Source organism: Nycticebus coucang, chromosome 5, assembly GCF_027406575.1.
Source record: "Nycticebus coucang isolate mNycCou1 chromosome 5, mNycCou1.pri, whole genome shotgun sequence".
NCBI classification, from domain to species: domain Eukaryota; kingdom Metazoa; phylum Chordata; class Mammalia; order Primates; family Lorisidae; genus Nycticebus; species Nycticebus coucang.
Window position 1 is genome coordinate 60,836,547 of NC_069784.1, and position 22,182 is coordinate 60,858,728.

Consider the following 22,182-nt stretch of genomic DNA (forward strand, 5'->3'; position numbering starts at 1 on the left):
CAAGGTCACCCAGCCAGTACACGGGGCAGGCGGATGGTAGCATGGATCCAGCACCTGCTACATGCCTCGGGTGTGCAGGCAGAGGGGAGTGGTGCCCAGACCAGAAGGGAAGATTGAGGCTCAGAGAGGGAAAGTCACAAGGTCAAAGTCATCCAGCCAGGGAGACACAGGGCAGGTGGATGTCAGCATGGCTCCAGCACCTACTACATGCTTCGGCTGTGTAGGCAGAGGGGAGTGATGCCCAGACCCCCACGGACCAAATACCAGATCCCCTCATATAGCCAAGGAAATGGAGACTTAGAGAGATTCCTTAAGATCGCTTGGCCAGGTGGGGACAGCATAGGGATTTGGAGCCAACTCTTCCCCTTCCTACTTCTTTGAGCTACCAGGAGTGGGGACAGAGAAGGCTTGGCCACCAACAGCTGAAAATAATAGCAAGTACTTATGTAATGGCTGTTTTCCATCAGGCACTGCACTAAGTGACCTACACATACTAACATACATAATACTTGTAATATTATTCCCGCAGGAGGTGGAGCAGGTTATTATTATTATTCGTTTTACAGGGAAGGAAACAGAATCCAAGAGGCAAGGTAGTTTGTCAGCTAGGAATAGGCTGGGCAAGGACTCACACTGGGTAGTCCAGCTGCTGCCTGTCGGTTACAGGAAGGGCTGGATAGCAGGTAGGTGCTGGGGCCAGGCCTAGGGAGTCACCATACTGCCCCCATCCAGAGCAGAACTCTGGCTCCTATCAGGGTGCTGACCTGCAGTTCTGAGGACAGCCAGTAGATGGCAAGGCTGCCCAGTGTGGGCAGTGGGGGCCTGCTGGCCAGGGAAGATGTAGAGGGACATGATGCTTATCCCGGCATCTTCCCCTGGGGTGGTCAGCCTTGTCCTAGCCACCCATCTCCAGCTCCCCGGAGAAGTCAGTTGAATGGGGCCTGCTGTGGTTTCAAAGGGTTAGGCTGAGGTGTAGACCATGGTCCGGGTTGGGGGCGAGGCCCAGCTGGCAGCAGGACTGCAGTAGGAGCCCTCCCTGGCCCAGAGTGTGCTCCCCGGAGAGCAAGAGGGCCTGGACAAAAAGGTCTGAGTGTCAAAGGTCAGGGAGGAGCAGGGGCAGCCCCCTCCCTACCATCATTCACACCAGACTGACAGTAACCCCAGCCCATAGCCTCTAGCCCAGGGGTCCTCAAACTTTTAAAACAGGGGGCAAGTTCACTGTCCCTCAGACCGTTGGAGGGCCAGACTATAGTTTAAAAATGAAAACTATGAACAAATTCCTATGCATATGGCACACATCTTATTTTGAAGTAAAAAGCAAAACGGGAACAAATACAATCACACTGCCTCAGGTGGCCTGCTGGCCGTAGTTTGAGGACCCCTGCTCTAGCCCCTCACTAGGCAGCAGACTGACCTCTAAGAAGTACAAGTCAGCCAGTACATGTACTCCCTTCCCAGAGCCCTCCGCTTTCCACCACACTTAGAAGAGAAGCCAGTGACCTTGGTATGGCCTATGGACTATGTTGCCTCCCTAACCTCACCTTGCTTCCTCTGTAAGGACCACTCTGTGTCCCTCAAACACTCTAAGCACGGTCCTGCCACAGGGCCTTTGCACTGGCTGCTCCCGCTGCAAGGCCCACATGCTCAGCAATGAGGCCCCTGGCACTGCCCGGCACCCTCTGCCTGCTTCATGCCTACACGGAGTTCTCCACGCACTGACACAGACCACATAGCCGTCGTTTGTTAACCTACAACCCAGGAGGCAGCACCTGGTGTATCCCTTTCACTATCCAGGTCCCCGCACCTCGGGCAAGACCTGGTGTATGTAAAACACACAAGTGTTTTCTGAATGAGGAGATGAAGAGATAAAGGTTGGTAAGCTGGCTTATGGGCCCTGTCTGGCTCAGGGCCAGTCCCTGCACGTACAGTTTTACTGAAGTATGGCCATATAGGCTCACTTGCATGTGGTCTATAGCCATGTCCACAAGGCAGTGGCAGAGTCTGTAGTTGTAACAGTGTATGGTCCATAAAACCTAAAATATTAATATTTACTATCTGCCCCCTCACAGAACAGCTTGTGAGCCCTGGGAGAAGGGAAGGGTGGATGGACGGACGGATGGATGGATGGGTGGATGCATGCACGGAAGAACCAGCCAACTGATTCACAAACCCGGGAGGAAAATGGATCCCACCCTTGCACCTGGAACAACGGTCACAGCAACTCTCACTTATGTGGGGGCACTGCACCCAGCACTCTGGCGTCCCATCTCTCTTGAATCTCACATGCACACTACACCCTGGCATCTGCTGCTCCCCACATTCTTCAGATGACACACCCGAGGCTTAGCAGGGAGATGTGCTCATCCAGTTACCCAGCTTCGCACCTGGCTGCCTCGCTCACACCCCTGCACACTGCAGGTGCCATCCTCCCCCACCCCATCACTGTGGGTGCCTGGTTCTCCAGCTGTCCCTTTCCCAAGGCAGACTCACCCTGGGCAGGCCACAGAGCCCCAGCTGGAGGGCGAAGTATAGCCAGTGTTTGTAGTCCATCCGCATCTTCCCCCGAAAGCTCTGATTGGCACAGGAGGCCGCAAGAACGTGCTCTAGCGTGGCCTCCACAAGAATCTTGTCTGTCTTGGAGGGCTGATGCCTCTGGAATGACAGGGCACAATGAGCCTGGGGTTTATCACATAAGCGACGCCCACAGCCAGCTGCAGGTTGTGACTTTCCCCTAGTTAAGAGCAGGTGCCAGAAATCCCATCACTGGTATGTCGGCAACTAGAAATCCCATCACTGGTATGTCGGCAACTAGAAATCCCATCACTGGTACATCGGCAATCCTGCCCCTTACACTTTGGGGCAGGTTTTCTGTTGAGAACACTTAGGGGACCTAAGACGCAGGAATAACCTTTTAGGGCCAGATGTCCCCATGTCTCCATGGCCTGGGTCCTGCCCTGGGCTCTGCAGCGCAGTACACAGCCCCATGGGAAGTCTGGGTAGACCCAGCCCCTGATGCCTCTGGGAATTTGAGCTCCTGACCTGCCCCAGCCCCTTCTGAGAGCTCACCAGTGTCACTGTCTCCTTCCTCTGTTCACAGCTGGGTACCTTGCTGGGTATCTCGTGCTGGGTACCTTGCTTCCCTTATCTCCCACAGCCCTTGCTACATGCCAGTCAGGAGAGGATTCCTGTGTCCATTTTACAGATGCAGAAACCAAGGCTCACAGTAGAGAAATGAGTGGCCCAGGATCCCATAGCATTGCTAGCCCTCGAATCCAGGAGCTGGGTACTTTCTGCAGTAGGTGGGACCTCCTTGGGGTTCCCTGCCCAGGACATAGCTCCCCAGGCCCCAGGTTCTGTTGTACATGGTGTTGGTCCCGGGACACATCCAGCCACTCGCTAAAAATGGTCGGAGTCTGTGTTAAGGCCCCACAGGCCTGGAGGCTGCCCAGGTCCCAGGTGTCCTGGAGCTGATAGGAAAGAGAGTGGGGTAGGTGACCAAGGGGACCACAGAGTGGCCTTGAGCATGGGAGGGCTCTGTACTTGGCTCCTCAGGCCAGCCAGTGTATACCTGTTCAGCAGCCAGGCAGCTGTCCCAGATGGTACTGTGCAGAGAGGACCCGTCAGCCCAGGTGAGTTGTCCCCTATTCCAGGCAAGCTGCACCTGTGTGGAGATGAGGCAGAGAGGTGAGGAGAGGGGAGGCTAATGCCCTCATTAGCCTCTGTGGGAAAGCAAGAGGATGGGGTGGGTGCAGATGCTGGTGCCCCTGCCCACCCATAGAGGAATTGGGCAGTGTGGGAAGAGACTACCCAACCCTCTCAGAGCCATGCCCAGACTGGAGACGAGAAGCATCTGGATGAAAAGGCTCTTCCTTGACACCCACACTCAGCGTATTTAAAGGCAGGATGGACTTGAGAGCCTCACCAGACCTCTGGCCAGATGGTCTCTCCTTATCCTGCCCACCCCCCACCATGTCACCTGATCTCATCTCCCATCACCTGGCCCCGCAGCTGGGCCTTTGCACGTGCTGTTCCTCCGGCTTCCACAGCCTGGCTCCTTCTCATCTCTGGGTCCAGTGGACAAGCCTCCTCCCCCGCCCGGTGCTCACTGACCACCCATCACCCCACCACTACTCGATGAATGTCAGTCAGGACATCCTTTTGCAGCATGGTGCTTATCAAACCTCTGATTTTTTTATTCATTCATTTGGAGTTTGGAGAGGGTCTTTTGCCTGGCACACAGTGGCGCAATTCCCTCTGTCTCAGGGATGAAAATAGCTGAGGCTCGCCTTGGTGTGTGTCACACTTTATGGGGGCAAGACATGATTGCAAGAGGGACTTTACCTAACAATTGCAATCAGTGTAACCTGGCTTATTGTACCCTCAATGAATCCCCAACAATAAAAAAAAAAAAAAAAAGAAAATAGCTGAGGCTCAGAAGGGTAACAAGAGCTGCCCAAGGCCACCCAGCCAAATGGAGTGTCCAGCTGCCTTGTTCAGCCCCCCAAGTTGCCTACTAAATAAGTGATTGCACAAGCAATGAATCAGAAATCTTATAAACTGACTCTCCCCCATTAAAACATAAGCTCTACAGATTCAGGAATGACACCTGCTGCAAACACTGTCTGGCATACAGTAGGTGCTTAATAAGGTATTGATGAAGTACTCTCAAGGTCCCCAAGGCCTTAGGAACCTGTGATTCTGACCTGATGGACAGAGTCTCTTTCCCCTGCCAGAGGTTCTCAACCCCATGGGCTCAGTCACGCCACTCCCTACCCCGCTCTCCACCAGGAGCACTTCAGATGCTCCCCACTCACCTGCTGGCTCTGCCTGCTGCTCCCTGACCTCGGCATGCCCCCAAGAGAGGTTGAAGGGGTGAGCCAGAGCCAGGTGGGCAGCCAGCTCACCCTTCCCCAGCCATAGAGAGGAGGAGACCACCACCTGGGGAAGGGGATAGCCTGAGCCAGGACTCTGTCCAGAGTGCCCCCCACCCTTGCACAAACAGCCTTCTCCATCAGGGTCAAGGCTGTGAGGGTAGGTGGCTCTCAGCAAAAATCCCAGTACCGTGCGAATCCCTTGGGAGAGCATCAGCCCATTTTACAGTGGAGGAGATGGAGGCTCAGAAAAGAGCACACAGAATAAGCACAGGACAGAGACAGAACAGCAGGTAACAGACAGCCTGCATTTCTGTCTTCCACTAGCCCTGTGGCCCTAGGTGGGTCACCATGCCTCTGTGCTTCAGTTTCACCATCTGAAAACAGGGCATGTAACAGCACTGCACAGACAGGAGGCTGCCATGAGGGTCACTGCATGGTGCCTGGCTCACAATAAACACTATTATTATATTACTGTGCCTGTCAATGTGTTTTTGGAATTCAAGTCTCCAACCACTGACCCAGTGCTTTTTCCACAGGCTGTCGGGGACCTGGAGCAACTGGACTGACCCGGGCAGTGCTCCTCCAGGACAGATGGGCCCTGCGGGCCCCACTCAGGCTACAGGGTGCAGTCAGCTCTGCCCACAGAAGGGATCTCCTTTGGGACGCCCGCCTGGTCCCTGATGTCCCAGCTGACAACAAGGTGGTCCCAGTGTCTGCCTCCTGAGTGCTCCGCGGACAGGCAGAGGCTGCAGTGTCGTGGCAGGGACAGGGGCAGCAGGTGGGTGAGCTTCACTGTACAAAAGACATACAAGGGGTGGAGTGTGAGCTGGGGAAGGTGGGTGAGCTCCACTGTGCGGGTGGGGACACACAGGGGATGGAGTGTGAGCTGCGGACTGTGGTGAGCTCCACTGTGCAGGGGACACACAGGGGGTGGAGTGTGAGCTGGGGACTGTGGTGAGCTCCACTGTGCAGGGGACACACAGGGGGTGGAGTGTGAGCTGGAGACTGTGGTGAGCTCCACTGTGCAGGGGACACACAGTGGGTGGAGTGTGAGCTGAGGACTGTAGTGAGCTCCACTTTGCAGGTGGGGACACACAGGGGGCGGAGTGTGAGCTGAGGACTGTGGGTGAGCTCCACTGTGCAGGTGTGGACACACAGGGGTCAAGTGTGAGCTGGGGACTGTGGGTAAGCTCCACTGTGCTGGGGGCACACAGTGGGTGGAGTGTGAGCTGAGGACTATGGTGAGCTCCACTGTGCAAGGGACACACAGGGGTCAAGTGTGAGCTGGGGACTGTGGTGAGCTCCACTGTGCAGGGGATACACAGGGGTGGAGTGTGAGCTGAGGACTGTGGGTGCGCGCCACTGTGCAGGTGGGGAAACACGGGGGTGGACTGTGAGCTTGGGTTTTCAGCTTGGAGCTCCGGGAATCTCAGCTGACACCACCACACTCAGACAGGTGGCCATTTGGGGGCCACATGCTCAGGTAATTCTCACAACATTCAGTAGCTGCAGGCTCACTTTGTCACCCTATCCCTCAACATACACTCTGTGGGAGCACCTTGTGACAGTAAGACTTTGCAGCAAGAGGTGACCTCTGTCTTCCTGGCTTTCGGACCTGGGCTGACCTGTGATGTGCTAACAGAATTCAGGAGTGGACAGAGTGCCACCGCCAAGCCTCAGCCCTAAGAGACCTCACTTCTGCAGCCCAGTTGTTTAGGCCTCAGCTGTCCCAGAGCAGCTGCCAGCCAGCCCACCCACAGCACACAGGAACCCGGTCACAGTCAGCATAGCCACCCAACCCACCTGCACTGACCTTCACGTACAGAAGGACCGGCAGAGTGGCCCAGTTGACCCAGCCTCGTGAACAATGATAAATGCTTGTTTTATGCCACTGGGTTGCAGGGCAGTTTGTTACCATCCTAAAGCAAGAGCTGACAGCTGCAGCCCGACAGCCAAGCACCTGCATCACCCCCCTCGGGTGCCTCACACTCACAGGGAGCCTCACCCTATCAGAAGTCCCACACTTTCTTCCACCACTGTCCGCTGTCCTGTACTTTTCTGACATCTCAGGGTGTGACAGGGGTTCCCCAGAGAGGAGGCCTCACAGCAAACAGTCCCTATGCCCTGGATGTTCTCCCTTCATTTCCTGGGCTGCCCTGACCTCCTGCACCACTAGATCCCATCTCATGAGGCCACAAGTTGGTCCTGCCCTCTGAACTCTCTGGAAGGGTTCCCAGCAATCCCCAGAAGTTGGCACTGGCTGGTTCTTGATGCATCACCAGGCATTGATTATGGGGACGCTGACCACACTCAGGTGCCATATGCAGGGCAGGAACCCCTCATTCCCACCACCCTCTAACCCGCCATCCACAGTGCCTTGTGACCATACTGCAGGTCTGCAGGCTGCTCGGCTCCCCAGGGATGGGGCATGCTCACACACATGCATGGACACACATGCACACATGTACACACACACACACACACTACCTCAGCTGAGCACCCACTCACTTCCTCTGCCTTTCAAGGCACACACGTGGCAAATGTGACTCTGGGGAAAGACTCATCAGCCCACGAGGCCAGCTGTTTTCCGGGCTGGGGTCTCTGCTCTCTCCCCAAGCAGTCAGGCTCTGCTCTATGCTAAGGTAGCTCCTCACACAGAAACTGACAGCACGTGTAGCTGCACCAGCTGACAGCCTGTTCCAGGGGGACCTTGGCGCTCTCAACTGCTGTGGTCAGGGCTGCTTCCCCACTGACCTCCCCTGCCAGCCTCCAGGTGGCCAGCCTGGCACCAGAATTACCCAGGGACACTCAGGGTTGTCACAGCTTCCACACCCTGTGCCCTTCTTTCTGCCTGTCATACTTGGGGTAAACCCCAGCTCCTTATGACCTGGGTCCCCCAACTTCCCCCATCTTACTTCCTCCCATCACTCCAGCCACACCGGCCTCACTGGCTTTTTCCTACCCCAGGCTTTTCTCAGACTTAGGTTTAAGGTTAGGGCTTTTCCTACCCCAAGGCCTTTGTACCTGCTCTTTCTTCTGCCCACCCTGCCTTTCCCAGATCCTCCCTTGGACAGCTCTTTCTCACCATTTAGATCTCAGCTCAGATATCACCTCCTCTGAGAGACCTCCAGGCCACCTGCCTAAAGGAGCCCAGCGCCCTCAAGGCAAACCCTGCTCCTTTCACAGCCCTTCTCCCCCTTGGAAATTGTCATGACAGATGTTATTTTGTTCACATATGTCTCCTTCTCACTGCCTGTCTCCTGAGGGGTGAGACCTGGGTCGTCTTGTTTCCCCACAGATCCCCCATGCCTGGGATGAGCAGGTGCTCAATGATGCTTTGCTGAGCAAATGAGCGAGTGAATATTCCATCTTTGCTTGTAGCCCCTTGGAGGACACTCACCCTGCAAACTGAAGTTTCTGGCAGCCTTGGGGAAGGTCCCAGAGAAGCTCCCATTGAGGGCCACCTCCTGGCCATCCCACAGCACTGTCTGGTGCAGGATGTGAGTCCAGTGAGCGTGCTTGTACATGGTCTGCAAGGCCAGCTCCCCAGGAAGGATGCTGAGCTGGAAGAGAATGGGGGAGCTAAGGTTACTGGGGAACCTGACCTACATCCTGCTTGGGGTAGGAGAGGAGAGAAGCTTTCAGAAGAAGGACAAGGGAATATTTATTGGGTCATGACTTACATCAGAAAATCAAAAAGAAAGCCCACGTGCTCCCTAAGGAGGAACAGATGATAGAAGGTAGGGGGAGGGTGGGGGTGTAGGATTAGTGGGAGACAACATAAAGGAGGACAGCCCCCTGACAGCTCCATGTCCCAGCTGTGTGGCCTTGGGCAAGTTTCCTAACCTCTCTGAGCCTCAGTTTCTCCATCTATAACATGGGGCCATGAATAACAGCACCAGCCAGGCGCAGTAACTCACTCCCAGCACTCTGGGAGGCCGAGGCAGGTGGATTGCCTGAGCTCATGGGTTTGAGACCAGCCTGAGCTGGAACGAGACCCTCATCTTTAAAAATACGCGGGTGTTATGGCGGGTGCCTGTAGTCCCAGCTATTCATGGGGCTGAGGCAAGAGAATTGCTTGAACCCAAGAGTTTGAGGTTGCTGTGAGCTATGATGCCACGACACTCTACCAGGGGGCAACAATGTGAGATTCTGTCTCAAAAAAAAAAAAAAAAAAAAAAGAATAATAACACCATCCTCAGTGAGATGATGTGAGTGAGGTGCTCAGCCCAGGGCCAGCCCATGGGAAGGAACTTGTGGGAGCTGCTGCAACTAGTATGAGGATTTCTCAAACATTTAATGAGCAGGGATTATGCTCCCAAGCCAGCACGAGTACCAGGGCACAAAGATCATCAAGACCTTGTCTGGGCCCTCATGGGGCTCCCAGGCTGGTGGGGAGAGAGTGACAGAGACAGAAAATTATGAGACAAGGTGACAACTAGCGCTATTCAAGGGACAAAGGAGCACAGAGAAGGAAGCTGGGGGATAAGGCAGGGAAAGGCATTCCAGGCAGGTGGAACAGCCCATGCAAAGGCTCAGAGAGGGCACTGTCCCTGCCAGTGGGTGCCACGGTTGGAGGGTAAGTCAAGGGCACCACAGGGGGCTGCAGTGAAGTTTATTCTTTACTGCTTGGTCCAGTGTGGGTCTTCCTTGCCAGCTCTCTTCTGCCACCTGAAGGTCCTTCCCCACATAGCAGCCAGAGGGATCCAAAATCATTTATTTAATCACATCCTCATTCCAGTAGCAGAAAGAATAAAATCCAAACTCTTCCCCTGACGTGCTCTCCTCCCCAGCTCCAACCCAGCGGCTTTTCTCTGCCAAACCATTCCTGCCCCAGGCCTTTAGCTCTTGGTTTCTTCAGCCTGGAATGTTCTTCCCCCAGATTTTCACATGCCTGGCCCCTACTGTCTCAGTGGCACCTTTCCTGGCCACCTAATCTGAATAAGCTACCCAGTTACTATCAGTCACTTCACCATGTTTTGTTCTCTCCGTGTCATACCATTATCTGGTGTATCATCTTATTTATATGATTTTTTTTGTTAATCTCCTTTACTAGACTATACACTTGATGCGAGCAAAGACTCATCAATGGTGTTCTACAGCCAGGCTAGCACTCTGGGATGCTGGGGCAGGTGGATGGCTTGAGTGCAGGAGTTTGAGACCAGCCTGAGCAAGACTGAGACCTGTCTCTACTAAAAATAGGAAAAACTAGCCAGGCTTTGTGGTGGGCGCCTGTAGTCCCAGCTACTCAGGAGGCTGAGGCAAAGGATTGCTTAAGCCCAGTAGTTTGAGGTTGCTGTGCCCTATGATCCCACGGCACTCTACCCAGACTGACAGACTGAGACTCTGTCTCAAAAAAAGAAAAGTACTATTCTACTATGTAGTAATGTCCCAGCTTCTGGCGCTTGGTAGATGCTCAATAATGAGGGAGGAAGGAAAAGAGGGAGGAAGGGAGAAAGGGAAGGAGGGAGGGAGGGAGGAAAGAAGGGAAGGAGGGAGGGAAAAGAAAAGGGAAGGAAAGGAAGGAGAGAACAGCTGAGGCTCCACTCCAGTAAATTCTGCCCATATCCTAGCCTTGCCTGTGCCAGGCTCTCTTCAGGGTACTTCCTTTTCCTCAAAGTGCTGGCCCAGGAGCCCCCAACCCCAGCCTGCCCCGGCACTGGCTGTCCCCCACACACCTGCAGGAAGCTCTGTTCCAGCCTAATGGTGCAGGCAAGCCTGGCCTTAGCAGCCTCCAGCCTGGTGCTGACATAGAAACGATGCTCCTCCACTCCCAAGACAAACGTACTCTCCATCTCATCCTTGGGGTATCGCAGCTGGGTTGGAAAAATGCACACGAGATCTCTCAGGACTCTGATGGAACATTTCAGGCAGATGCTGGCTCCAGGCTGTGTGTGCTGCCTCCCAAAGCCCCAGGCCCAGGACAACCATAGCTTCGTGGGCTGGAAGAACTCTGAGGTAGTAAGGGTCCTGAGCCTCAGTTTAGCACCATCATGTATGGCCACAGCTACAATCACTGCTGGCCCTTCCTCACGTAAATAACACTGACTTGAAGATAGCTGTTGGCCTGAGCCCAGCAGGTAAGAATTCCAGCTGTAGTATCTCTGTAGGTGACAGGGGGCAGTCTAGCACAGAGGACTGTGCTCAGACGTTGGCCACAAACAGAACTGGTCTGCCAGTTTGGCTCCACCACCCATGGGGTGAATGATCTCCAGCTAGTTTCTGAATCATCTAAGCCTTAGCTTTCTACTCCAAAAAACGGGAATAATGATACCTGCTAATGGGATGTCATGAAAATTGTATGACGTAAAAATGCGTTAACTTCCAGAAATTCTGAATAGCAGAGTCACTTGGGGTACTCACTAAGAAATATAGATTCTGGGCTCCCACATAAAACCTGTAAAAACAGAATCTCTGGGAAAAGGTTCAAGAATTGGTATTTTTAACAATCTCACCAGAAGCATTATTACTTTAGTGATACCCCTGTCAAAAATGTTGAGCCTGAATCTCATCTTGAACAAACAATCTGACAAGCACATTTGAAGAATGCTTTATAAACTAACTGCCTGGACACTTCAAAACTGTCAATGCAGATTTTTTTCATCTTTACAGTGGTTAATGATAATGACATGTTTAGGAGGAAATATATTGCAAATAGCTGCAACTCACTTTGAAATGTATCCAAAAATAAGATGGATGGATGAGTAGAAAGTTAGGTATTAGAGTAAAATAGGAATGGGCAATCTAAGTAGCTAGTACATGGTTGTTCATTGTAAAATTATTTCAGTTTTTTGATCTCTGAAAGTTTTATAGCAAAATGTTAGGATGGAGGGTAGGGAGTAGGAGGAGAATGTTCTGGATTAGGAATTAGGTTTTCTTCTTTCTTCTTTTTTTTTTTTTTTTTGAGACAGAGTCTCACTACATCACCCTTGGTAGAGTGCAGTGGCATCACAACTCACAGCCACCTCAAACTCTTGGGCGTTAAGTGATTCTCTTGTCTCAGCCTCCCAAGTAGCTGGGATTACAGGTGAGGAGTTAGTTTTTGAGGCAAATGCTGCCCATAATATGATTTTTGTAAATAAAGTTTTATTGAAACACAGCCATGTTCATCCATTTCCATGTTGTCTACACTGCTTTTGTATTACACTGACAGCACTAAATAGTTGCAGCAGAGGACATACGGCCTGCAACGCCAAAAATTTTTTACTATTTAGCTCTTTCCACTAAAAGTTAGCAGACTTCTGTTCTAGACTTAAGGAAATTTAAGAGATAAGGCAACTATACATCCTGTGTGATCTTGGATTGAATCCTGGGTTTAAAACAAAACCAAAAAGGAAAAAAAAAAAAAAACAGTTTGAAAGAACATTATTGGGACAACTGGAAAATGTTATTATGGACTGTACATTACGTGATAGTATTATAGTATTATTTTGATGTTAAAGTGCCTGCATTTTGTCATTCTACCATGTTACATAAGAAAATACCCTTGTTATAGGAACCAACTGCTGAAGTATTTAGGCATAAAGAGATGTGATGTCTTCAGAAATATCTCTATAGTAGCACCCAGTGATACAGGAAAAAATGTGGGTGTAACTGTATGAATTTTTATCATGGATAAACAGAAATGTGTCAAGATATTAACAACTGGTCAATATTTGCCATCCTACAGTAATTTTTGTGTAGGTTGAAATAATTCAACATAAAACTTGGGGAAAAACTAAGAAGCTCTCTGAGTGATCAGGTAGTTGCAGAGAAGTTTGGAGAGTGCCCAAATTGTGTCCCAAAGTGGCAGAGGCCTGGCATACAGCAGGTGCTCTGTAAGTGAAGGTAGCCCAAGCCAGGGCGAGGAGAGCATTTAGCAAACCTTGGTGGCTGATGAGAAAATGAAGCAAGCAGTCAGCAGGTGTGAGCACTCACTCATTCACTCAATACCTTTTACTGAGCATCTATTATGTGCTGGGCACTGTTCCAGGTGATGGGCACACACGAAGCCCCACCCCAAGCTCCTAATTTAGAGAAGGGGACAGACAGGGACACAGACAGTGACAACACAGAGGGAGAAAGGAACCCCAGTCTGAGTCTAAGGGGCCCTCCTGTCCACTCCCAGGTACAGCACATAGAGTAGAGGTGGAGGAGGTGTTGGGTCAGCCCAAAGGGCTATATCATCTGGTCTAGCCACTGGGATTGTGCCAGGCTGGGCTGGCAGTGCTAGTCACTAGGCACAGTGAGGAGAGACCTTTCCCACACCCTAGGGTCTTGTTGACCCCTGCAGGGAAGCTGCAGGGGCCGGCCCAGGAATATAAACCTGGGTATATTTGGAAAAGCTGGAGTCAGAGTTCTTCGAGGGTGGCCCAGTAGGGCCTGCTGCAGCCCCACAGACAGATGTGGAAGCGTTAACAAGCCCCAGCAGGGCCGGGGCCTGCGCAGGCCCCTCCTGCCCCAGGTGGGGCATCTGGAACCAGTTAGGAGCATAGGGGAGCCAGGGCACAGTTACCTTGGCTGAAACTGAGGCTGAGCTGGGCCAGCGGCCCAGGAGGAAGGGGAGGCAATGCCGGCCTGAGAGCTATAGTTCTTTGCTGGAAGGTAGAAAAGACAAGGTCTGATGCTGGTGCTGGGGCACATTTTCCAGGGCCCCCAGGACCAGGCCAACCTCCCCAAGAGAGGGTCAGACAGCCAGGAACATGTCAACAGCCCAGCGAAGAGCTGTTCACACATCCAAGGGCCTGACAGCTACACAGAGTAGCAGTCAGGGCCAGACTTTGCAGCCAGGCCGCCTGCACTTGAATACCATCTTGGCTCGGCCTGACTCCAGCTCCATGGGCAAGTTTCTCGGTCGTTCTTCTCGGGCCTTGGTTTCCCCATTGGCAGAAAGGGTTAAACATGGTCCTGGGCTGGTATCTTCCACAAACCCCTTGGTTTTGTCCCATGTGAGCCATATTTTAGCCCTTGGCCCCCTCCCAGTGTCCTCTCCAGATACTGCCCCTTTCCCTCCCTCTCCAGGCCAGGGTGGTAACAGCTCCCTGCAGCTGCTATGCCCTGGGTGCTGCAGCCCCCTAGAGTTTCTCAGCCTGGGCACACGGGCATCTTGGCCACATATTTCATATTTGCTGGGGGCCAAAGTTTCACAGCATCCCTTGCTTCCACACACTAGATGCCAGGAGCACCCTCCTCCCCAGTAATAACCACTAGGAACCTCCCCAGACACTGCAGAATGTCCCTGGGAGGACACTCACCCCATGTGAGAACCACTGGTCTGCGTGCTGAGCCTGACCGGTGGGCTGCCGACGTAGTATGCACGTCAGAGCACCAGGCACTGTGCCAGGCCCAGCCTGACGAGTTCTAATAGTTATGGGTATTTAGGCCCTGGGATGCCCAGTTTGTGCCACCAAGAACTCATCAGGGCCCTGCCCCCAGAGGCCAAGGTTTTTCTGTTTGTTTATTTTTTAACAGCTGTGTGACTGTGGAAAATATGCTGGAGCCTCCCTTTCCATGTCAATGCAGTGGAGCTTAGTGGATTCAAGGAGGTGCTATGTGTCTGGTGTTGGCGCACAGCAGGTGCACGACCAATGGTTAATCTCACCTTTCCTCCCTTCCCCAGGGCCCCCAGAGACCAGAGAGCACCCCCACCTGACTGCCTGGTTCTGGCCACAGACAACGAGGACCAAGCTGGCCTGAGAATCACAGCTCAGCTGCAGCAAGGAGCTCATCTCTTCTGCTGCCCACAGTTTTCGGATCACAAGCTGAGGAGGGAGCAGGCTATAAGGTGTGGGTGTAGATGGCCCAGGGACGCTTGCAAGCCAGCTGGGGAACCAGCCATGTTCTGTATCTGCCCCCAGCCTAGCACTGCACAGTAACCACAGATGCCCAGCAGGCCTGGCTTGTTTGATACCCCCTGGGATGGTAAGAACCCAGTGGAATGTCAGTGCCTTGGTTAGTCCCCGTCACAGCCCAGGTTGGCAGTGCCCCCAACAGCCCAGGCACCTGCAGCACAGATATGGGGGAATGAGTGTCCCAGAAAGCTCTCCACCATCCACACTGAGGCCAGGATAGGGGGTTAGACGAAGTCCGGGGCATGTGGTATCCAGTGTGCCAAGGTGTGGGGTACAGGGCCAATATCCTTTGCTTGAGGGGTGATGTCCCTCTAATCCCCCGGGAATGGCCTTCTCCTCCCACAGCACAGCAGAGGCGGGGGCAGGGCAGGCTTGCTTGCTTGATAACTTGAAACAGAAACTTGTAGAAAGGCTTTGCTGCCTGGCTCCAGAGTGTGTTCTGTGGCTTCCAGAGGAAAAGGCAGGCCCAACCAGGCAAGGTGAATTTGCACCAATGACAGTGGCCAGGGTGTGGCCCCGTGCAGGGGGTCACAGTGAGTTGGCTTCCTCAAGGCAGGAAAGAACCTTACAGAAGGGCCCAGGTGTCAAGCCTGGGTCCCTCTTTTGCTGCCTACTTGCCACATCACCTTGGGCAAGTCACCTAAACCTTCATGTGTGACCCAGAGATGATGGTGATAATGATGACAGTTGTTATCGTCATCCCACCTCCTTCGTCACCATCATTGCCGCAGACGCTTCTCACGTGTCTCTCTGCCCAGGCATCACTGGTATTGACTCCCTCCACCTGCACAGCCTCCACCTTACAGATGATATTATCATCCTCACTTTGCAGATGCCGAGGTGCAGGCACAGAGGGGCTCAGGTCCACACAGCAGGTGAGTGGCAGAGCTGGGACCTGGACAGTGGAGAAGGCCTGCCTGGACTGTGCCACCCCGCCTCTCTCTGGGGTGGAGGGGGGACGAAACTAACAAACACACATAGACCCCCATGGGGCAGGTGCTTTGCAGGTAAATGTTGGGCTTTGATTCTGATCCGAGCATGGACAGCAGAAAGGACACAGATCAGGAGCTAGATGGGGCTACAGGACACTTGTCTGCAACTGACCTGGGGCTGGAACACAGAGGTTGCTCGGTAGACCCGGTTACAACTATTATTTAATAAGCCTTTGCAAACTGTCAAGTGCTAGAGAAACTCAAGGGCTCGTCATCCCTGTCAGTCACACACAGCAAGTCCTCTGTGCATCAGAACTTGGACAGGAGGCGACAGGAGTTGGAGGGAGACCCTTTTCCCACCCTCCTCCCTTTCCTTACCTGGCTGGTAAAGGGCAGGCCCAGCCTTTGGAGAGCGGGCACAGCATGGCTGGCATTCACTACCAGCTGCAGGGGGCCACGCAGGGGACGAGCCACCAGAGCTGCCAGGTCCATGCTGACCCTGCTTTCCCCACCACGCAGGGCCACACTGGCCTTGGTCTGAGTCTCTAGAGACAGAGAATGGCATGGACTTCTGGGGACTCAGCTTCACCTCCTTTCTCAGCTCAGGGACAGGTTGAAGACCATGGAGGGACCACACCCATGGCCCATAAACACCAATGAAAACAGCTGCCCCCTGGGGCCAGATGGGACCTTTGGCTGGACCCTGCACAAGCCTAAAGCTGTCATATCACCTGTCATAACATGTCCCCCTGGATGTTGGCCTGGTCAGCTTCTCCTTTCATTGGAGTTGCTGAAATGACAGCTCCTCTGGGATGTCTCCCCTGACTGCTCATCTCAACCCTCACCACCAGGCATCCTCCCTCCCATCACCCTGGAGTGTCCTTAGCACATGGCAGCCACCATCTGGAAGCATCTCTTTCATTCCCTACTAACTGGTTCCTCTCCTCCCTTCCCTATCAGTCAGCCCCAGAGGACAGGGGTTAGTCTGCTTCCTTGGAGGGTTGTTTGGAGATTATTCACACACCCTGCAGGAGAACCAGGAGGGTTCTCGATAAATGACAGACCACCCTTGATAAATGACAGACACTATCACAGCTCATACAGGTATCCCCTGCAGCTTCCCTCCCATCACACAGGCATTCCTTCCTGTCCCCTGCTTCTAGGCTGGACCACACCCCACCACAGAGGGCAGAGCAAAAGCCCTCCAGAAAAAGAGATTTCAGGACCCACAATGTCCTGGTCAGGAGTTTATTCTTTTTTTTTTTTGAGATTGAGTCTTACTCTGATACCCTGGGTAGAGTGCATGGCATCATAGTTAATAGCAACCTCAAACTCTTGGGCTCAAGAGACTCTCTTGCCTCAGCCTCCCAAGTACCTGGGACTACGGGCACCTGCCACCATGCTGGATACTTTTTCTACTTTTAGTAGAGATGCAGTCTCACTCTTGCTCAGGCTGGTCTCAAACCCCTGAGTTTAAGCAATCCTCCCACCTCAGCCTTCCAGAGTGCTAGGATTACACGCGTGAGCCACCGCACCTGGCCCCGCTCCAGCAACACCTGGCCCAGCCCTTCACCTGCCATCTAGACCCGAGCCCAGTAGCTCTGAGCCTCAACTTCCTCACCTATAAAGTGGGCACAATCCATTCACCTCAAGGGACAACATCCAGAGTAAATGAGACAACACACCTGAGCAGCTGGCATGTGGGGCTCACACGACATCTGGGAAACATTTGTTTCCTTCATCATTCAGCACTCAACCACAAACACCTACTGTGTGCACGGTAGGAGCAGGAGGGGAACAAGGCTGGCAGGAGCACTGTCTTCATGCCCAGGGGCATGCAGCTCAACAGGACACCAAGAATGTTAGCATAGGCAGAAAGTGTCCCCAGATAGTCGGGAGGCCAACTGGACAATAGTGGGGAAGAAACTGTCCCTCTTGGCTGAGGGTGTCAATGCCTGGCCCCCTGGGACCTGCAACAGCCTGGATGGGGCCTCCCCATCACATAGCCACTGTGTCCCCAGTGAACCCTGAGGTCAGCTCAGATTGGTGACAGTTCCCTTGGTGATTCAGGGCTCACCCTCCAGGAGGCTGAGGTCCCAAAAGGGAAAAGTGTGAGGCCAGAGAGAGATGACTGAGGCAGCAGGGGCCGTGGGAGCCACCTGGGGTTCTGACAGCTCAAGAGCCAAGTCTCTGGGATCCTGCAGGGGGGTCAGAGGTGGCTCTGGAGTCAGACCCCCTAGGTCCATTGTTCACCAGCTGTGTGCCCTGGGCCGATAGACCCCACCTCTCTGAGCATCTCCCCACCTGCAGAGGAGGGTGATGTCACTATCCCCACCCCACAGGCTTGCTCACAGAGTCACTCAGCAGTTGTTTAACTGAATACCTACTACGTGCCACTCAGCAAAACAGACAAAAAGGATCCCTGCCCTCATGGAGCAGACATTCCAGTGTGGAGCAGGCAGAAGACAGACAGCAAGAAATAAACGTATTTAGGAAGTAAGTTACCCAGTATGTTAAAATGACAAAGCCAGGGAGAGGGTGGGAAGAGATAGAGGGAGATGGGGTGCAAATGCATAGGTGGGCAGGAGTGACCTCTCTGAGATGAACTTCGAGAAATGCCTGAAGGTGCTGAGCAGGTGTGGGAATGAGTATTCTAGGCAGAAGGAATAGCCTCTGCAAAGACCCTGAGGCAGGAGCAAGCCCGATGAGTGTGGAGAACAGCAAGGAGCAGGAGGGACAGGGCTGGGGGCCAGGAGGTGTGGGCAGAGCAGAGCCAGTGCTCAGAGGCCTGCTGAGGGCTTTGCCTGCTCCTCGGTGGGAACGGGGAGCTCTTGTGTGGAATGTATGGGGTAAGTGCTTGGTAATTTATTGGGCTCTTGTGTGGAATGTATGCGGTAAGTGCTTGGTCAATGCTGGCTCTTGTTATTTTTATCCACCCCCATTTATGGGTTGAATTGTGTCTCCCCAAAAGAGATATTGAAGTCCTAACTCCCTATACCCAGGGAATGTGATCTTATTTGAAAATAGGGTCTTTGCAGATATAATCAAGTAAAAATACGGTCATTTGGGGTTGGGTGGAGCCCTCGATCCACTGTGACCAATGTCCTCCTAAGCGGAGGAGAGATACAGAGGAAAGACAGTCCCGCGAAGACAGAAGCAGGGACTGGAGTGACGCTGCGATAGACCCGGGCAACTAGAAGCTGGATAAGGAAAGAAAGATTCTTCCTTGCAGCTGTTGGAGGTCCCTGGCCTTGCTGACACCTTGGTTTCAGACTCTGGTCTCTCCGGAGAGTACGCACTTCTGCTGTTTGTAGGACTTTGCTGTGGAAGCCCTAGGAAACGAACACCCTCCGCCCCCACCCCAGGAGCCAGGTCCTCGAAGGGTCAGGCTGTCCTGGTTAGTCCGGGAGCCCAGAGCCACACTGGGCCAGCTGGGTTGCCTGCCTGGGTTGATGCCCGGGCTGCTGGGCTGACCCTGGCTTGAGGAAGCCAGCTCTGCAGTCTCAGGGCTGTGTGCTGGGAGCCTTACCAAGTACCAGCAGCTCAGAGCTGAGGCCAGCCTGCCCCGGGAACCTGGCCTGCAGCAAGGCGTCACTGTTGTGCATGCTCTGGCCAGACAGCTCCAGGCGCCCGGCATGGTAAAAGCAGCTCACAGAGTAGTTGAAGTAGTTGAAGTTGAAGTAGTTGAAGTATGTGGGCCCTGCCAAGACGTATCCAAAATGGTCAAAGCTCAAGCCGTTGTCGTGAATGTCCACAGACATCTGGAATGAGACCAACAGGTGATGGACCACCCTGTCCCATGGCAGCCAGTCCCAGCACAGCCAGCAAACCTTGGGGTTTTCAGCACTGTCCATCTCTGTGGTGGCAGGAACTCAGGTGCCCGTGAAGGAGCAGGTTTGGGAGCCAGTAGGATTACACTGGCCAATCACACATGCACCCAGGGCCATGGAGACGACTGCAGAAAACTCCTCAGGAAATGGCATAGATGGGGAGAGAGGGCTGGGGGGGCAGCTGGAGAAAAAAACAGGAAAACGAAGATGTCATGGGCAGTGTGAAACAAGTCAGCAAAACACAGCCTGCAGGCAAGTGTGGCCTGCACCCATTTTTTAAAATAAAGTTTTATTGGAACACAACCCTGCTTGCTCATTTGTGCAAACCTGTGGCTGCTTTTGATCTCCGATGGCAGTAGAATTGAGTTTTGACAGAGACCATAGGGCCACAAGCTTAAAATCTGGCCCTTTACAGAAGAAGTTTGCAAACCCAGGTGTGAACTATAACTCGCTCCAATGCCACCCCACAACCATCCCAGTGAAACTTCAGTAATGTTTCCACTGACCCTCTTGCCACCACAGAAGGAACTGCCCAGGCATGGAGGACCAGGGCAGAGGGCCAGGACTGAAGGGCATCCTGGGCCTGCCACTCAAAGCCTGGGCAGTCAGTATTACCTGGGCACTTACTAGAAATGCAGGCTCAGGCCCCACCCAGACATGACCCCTGGGTGAGGCTCACACGTACTGGACGTTTGAGAAGCTGGCTCTAAGCAGATGAGTAGAAAAGATGACACTGAGAAGGACCAGCTGGGCCAGGCAAGGGAGTGATGACCAGCCACAGATGGCCTCCCCTGGGAAGGGACATGTGCGCCAAGACCAGGAGGAGAGAGGGAGTGGGAGAGAGAGAAGACAGCCTGGCCCAGGGCATAGCTACAGTGGGGTGTGCGGGGAGCCCTGGAAGGGGTTATTCAGAGGGGCCAGACCCCAGAATGGGGCTCCAGGGGTGTGGGTGAGATTCGAGTGTGGGACTCAGGGGCTGCTAGGCAGAGACAGGCTGGAGAGGGCAAGGGATAGCCCAGTCAGGGGGCCGAGACCCAGGTGACCGTGCCAGAGGTAGTGAGAAGTGTTGGACTCTGGGTACATCTGGAAGGCAGCACCAAACTGTGAGATGGGGCAAAGGAGACGAGGAGGTCTTGGATGACTCTGAGAGTCCTCATGACATAGCTGAGAGGACAACGTGCCACCAGCTGCGACAGCACAGGAGGCAGAGGTTGCGGGCAGTCAAGAGTTTGATTTTTGGTTTGGCACCTGTAGTACAGTGGCTACGGTACCGGTCACATACAACCAGCCTGGCAGGTTTAAACCCAGCCAGGCCAGCTAAACAACAATGACAACTGCAACAAGAAAATAGCCAAGTGTTGTGGCAGGCACCTATAGTCCCAGCTACGTGGGAGGCTGAGGCAGGAGAATTGCTTAAGCCCAAGAGTTGGAAGTTGCTGTGAGTCGGGATGTCCTGGCACTCTACCAAGGGTGACATAGTGAGACTCTGTTTCCAAAAAAAAGAAAAAAAAGTTTGATTTTGATGAGCCAGTTCTGAGCCTGCCCACTAAACCTCTAAGAAGTGGGTGGGACTATGGGCCTGGGATCAGGGGTCAGGACCCACTACAGGAGAAATGTAGAAGCTGTCAGCACAGAGATGGTGTCACAAGGGGCTGGTCAAACCCACCAACAGAATGCATGTAGCTGATGAAAAACAGGGTCCAGGCATAGGCACAGGGCTAGTGGCTGGGAGCTGTAGGGGAGGAAAATTTGGGGAAGTGTGAGTGGCTCCAAAGAGAAGAGGGGAGTCGCTGGGCCAGGGTGCTATTACCCCAGTTTCCAGATGTAGAAACTGAGGCTCAGATGAAGATCTGAACCTTGTTCTACCACCCGCTTCCTTCCACGGTACTTCCAAAACTGCTGAATGAATGAGTCATCATGTTGATGCCCGCCATCACTTGTGCTCACAAAGGCTGACCTGCAGGCCCATCTTGCCTTCTGCCCACAGCATCCGCAGTGTGGGGATATTATGCTGGACAGTGTAGTTGAGGGTAACGTGTTTTGGCTGCTGGGGGAAGATCAGCTCCTCAGACACCTGTTGGGGGCCGATGACCATAGGAACCTGGGCCATCAGGATGAGCCAAAGTCCTGGCTGGTGAAGGCCCACACCTTCTTGCCGTCCACTCCAACACGCAGGTTGTGCCTGTAATGGGGCCCACGCCTCTCAGTGGCCAGGTCCAGTGAGATCTGGGCTGGGAGGGCTGAGGGCCCGGGCTGGAGCAGGCTGTGTGTGAGCAGTACGTCCAATTCCTGCTGGGCCTGTAATGCAGCAAGAGAAACAAAGACCCCCTGCCTGGGACGTGACAGGTTCTTCCCCAGAGAGGGAAACAAACCACCCACAGGCATGAAATCAAGCCTCTTTTCTCCCTGTCCCACTGGCCACTGTGTCGTGGCAAAATAGCTGGGCGTCTTTTTACTAAATGCAGTGAATATAACTAGAGTGCCTGATGTAAAATACGTGATGTGGGCAAAATTAACTTGGGAGGTGTCTGGGGAGGAAGCCGAGAGAGACAAGCTCCAGCGAGGTACAAGGGAGTGTCCACAGGAGACGTGCCTGGTACAGTGGGATGCAGAAAACCATCCATAGCCCAAGTAAAAACCCATGAGATGCTCGGGGTGACAGGCAACATCTCCACATGGGGCTGCTTCCAACAGGGGCAGCTCTACATCAAGCCAA